The sequence below is a fragment of the Bison bison genome, unplaced genomic scaffold, assembly GCF_000754665.1.
Source record: "Bison bison bison isolate TAMUID 2011002044 unplaced genomic scaffold, Bison_UMD1.0 scf7180017864057, whole genome shotgun sequence".
Taxonomy (NCBI): domain Eukaryota; kingdom Metazoa; phylum Chordata; class Mammalia; order Artiodactyla; family Bovidae; genus Bison; species Bison bison.
In genome coordinates, this window is record NW_011494629.1 from 3811518 (window position 1) to 3814871 (window position 3354).

General features: G+C 35.4%; 1 long non-coding RNA gene across 1 annotated transcript in view; it reads left to right on the top strand.

Annotated features, from left to right (window-relative positions):
• The window catches only part of LOC104985709, a 26758-nt gene extending 23407 nt beyond the window's left edge, over positions 1–3351 (top strand). The window contains exon 3 of the long non-coding RNA XR_824962.1: positions 3269–3351. This is a non-coding gene — a long non-coding RNA (uncharacterized LOC104985709). The remainder of the gene's footprint in view (positions 1–3268) is intronic.
• Positions 3352–3354: the final 3 nt, after the last annotated feature.

Here is a 3354-nt window from a genome sequence, read left to right on the forward strand (position 1 = left end):
TTTCTCAAGAGGCAGATCAGATGGTCTGGTATTCCCATCTCTTTCAGAATTTTCCACAGTTTGTTGTGATCCACACAGTCCAAGGCTTTGGCATAGTTAATAAAGCAGAAATAGATGTTTTTCTGGAACTCTCTTGCTTTTTCCATGATCCAATGGATGTTGGCAGTTTGATCTCTGGTTCCTCTGCCTTTTCTAAAACCAGCTTGAACATCAGGAAGTTCACGGTTCACATATTGCTGAAGCCTGGCTTGGAGAATTTTGAGCATTACTTTACTAGCATGTGAGATGAGTGCAATTGAGTAGGATAGGTGTTAACTATTCTCTAAATGTTTGATAGAATTTGCCTGTGAAGTCGTGTGGCAGTGGGCTTTTGTTTGTTGGAAGATTTTTGATCATGGTTTTGATTTCAGTGCTTGTGATTGGTCTGTTCATATTGTCTGTTTCTTCCTGGTTCAGTCTTGGAAGGTTATACTTTTGTAACAATATGTCCATTTCTTCCAGGTTGTCCATTTTTTTGGCATGTAGTTGCTCCTGATAGTAGTCTTTTATGATCCTTTGTATTTCTGCATTGTCTGTTGTAGCTCCTTTTTCATTTCTAATCATATTGATTTGAGTCTTCTCCCTGTTGCTTTGATGAGTCTGGCTAATTGTCAACTTGGTTTATTGTCTCAAAGAACCAGTTTTAGTTTTATTGAACTTTGCTCTTATTTCATTATTTTTTCATTTATTTCAAAATAAATCAAACATCTGATCTCTATGCTTTCTTTCCTTCTACTAACTTCATCAGGTTTTTTGTTCTTTTTCTAGTTGCTTTATATTCTAAGGTTAGGTTGTTTATTTGATGTTTCTTGTTTCTTGAGGTTAGCTTGTATTTCTGTAAACTTCCCTCTTAACACTTCTTTTATTGCATCCCATAAGTTTTGAGTTGTCTTTTTTTGGGGTAGTAACATACTGTTTTGATGACTATAGCTTTGTAGTATAATCTCTAATCAGGTAGCTTGATCCCCTCTCCCCATCCCCCCAGTTCTATCTTCTTTTTCAAAATTACTTTGTCTATTTAGGGTCTTTTGAAAATATTTGATCTTTATATTGTTGAATTTAGTATTTTTTTCTTTTATGTTTTGTTGATTTTTAGTCATTGTTGGCCATTACCCACTATAACGATATAAAAGAATTGTTCTGTGTAGTCTTCTAGAATATGGTTTTATTTTTTACATTTAAATCTTGAATATATTTTAATTTTTCCTGCTCTGTGGTGTGATACATAGACCTCTCTTTTCCAGATGGCCATCTATTTATCCAAATGACATTTGTATCCAGCCTTTCCTCACTCATTAAATGATATTATCTGTATTTAAATAGGAAAGTGATTCTGTTTCTCATTCTTCCTACTATCCACTTTCTCTAATTTAAGCTTAGACATCTTTCTGGGCTCTCACTAGTGCACTGCTCCTTTTGCCCACTTCTATGTTTGCATTAAACTGTGGATAATAGTATTCTATTTTTTTTTTAATCTAGTATTACCTTACCCTCTGTCTTCCAGAATTTTTTTGAAAATTCAGGCCTTGTGCTAAGGTTTTTCTGTATTCCTGTTTTGTCATATTTTTATTACTTTAAAAGTTTTGTATTTTATCTGAATGTGTTTTTGGAGACAGGAGATATGTGTGTTTAGTCTATTCCCTTAAACTAGAGAAACAATTTTTGGTTGTAATTCTCCCTGGTGGCTCAGACAGTAAAGCGTCTGCCTGCAATGTGAAAGACCTGGGTTTGATCCCTGGGTCGGGAAGATCCCCTGGAGAAGGAAATGGCAACCCACTCCAGTACTCTTGCCTGGAAAATTCCATGGCCAGAGGAGCCTTGTAGGCTACAGTCCCTGGGGTTGCAAAGAGTCAGACATGACTGAGCAACTTCACTTCACTTCACTCTTAATATTTTTGTTTTCTCTTTTTACCACTGAGAATTTATTTCTCAGCCTTCCTGGCTTATCTTTACACCTTACTTTTAAATTTTGCTATTCCCTTGAATTTATTCCTTGGTTGTTTTCTTTCCTAAAATTTCTATATCCTTTCTGAACCAGCCCTTTTTCTCTAATGACTTCACTTACCATCTTAAGGACTAATGTCTCCTAAATCCTTTTTTTCATTTTAGACCTTCCTTCTCCATTCCAGGATCATGCAGCCAATCATGAAATAATTCCATTTGTAAATTCTGCAGGTGTTTTGAGTACAATTGAACAACATCTACTCTCTGTGACCCAACTTGTGATTCTTATTTATTTTTCCAGTCTCTGTATATGGCATCAGCATCTATCTTGGTTGTGGAGCATTTCTTTGTATAGCTATAAAAAAAAAAAATAGTGACCAGATTTTTTTCCTCTAAGAATTAATTCCCTTTCTTTATGTCTGTTGCTTTGCCTTAGGATAGATCATCCCTAAAATTGGGTAGTTTGTTTTGTTGCTGAAGATATTATCCACTATTCATATAGAGTGATAGTTCTAATGAGGGGAGATTTTTCTTCCTAGGAGACATTTGCAAGTATTTGAAGATATTTTTGATTGATGCTATTGATATCTGATTAGTAGAAGTAGGGATGCTGGTAAACATCCTGGAATACACAGGACAGTCTTCCACAGAAATAGCTTTATCTGGTCTAGAGTGTCAGTAGTGCCAAATTGAAGAAACCCTGTTCTAGTGTAAAGGCGGAGTTGCTCATCTTTTATAGCATTTTGTTTTAAACTCTAAACAGTTAAACATATGTTAGGAGAAAACCATGGTTTGAAAGTATACACTCACCCCAGTGTTCATTGCAGTGCTGTTTGCAGTAGCCACAGCCTGAAAGCAGCCTAAGTGTTCATCAAAGACTCTATGTAGATACGGTGCATATATACAATGGAATGTTACTCAGCCATTAAAAAATGAAATAATGCCATTTGCAGCATCATGGATGGAAAGGTGGGGAGAGAGGGATAAATTGGGAGTTTGGAATTGACATATACACACTGCTATGTTGTGCTACTGTATAGCACAGGGAACTCTGCTCAGTATTGTCATAACCTAAATGAGAAAGGAATTTGAAAAAGAATATATATGTATATATAAATCTCTTTGCTGTACACTTGAAACTTACAGAATATTGTAAAACACCTATAGACCAATATAAAATAATCATTAAAACATAAACAGAAAATATAGTAAGAGTTAGTTTTCAAAAATATTTTCTACGTCCTGATTCTGAACCCTCAGATTGAGTAGAAATATATTGTTACAGGCATCAGTGTCATTCAAGGATGTGACTGTGGAATTCACCCAGGAAGAGTGGCATCAGATGGACTCTGCTCAGAGGACCTTGTACAG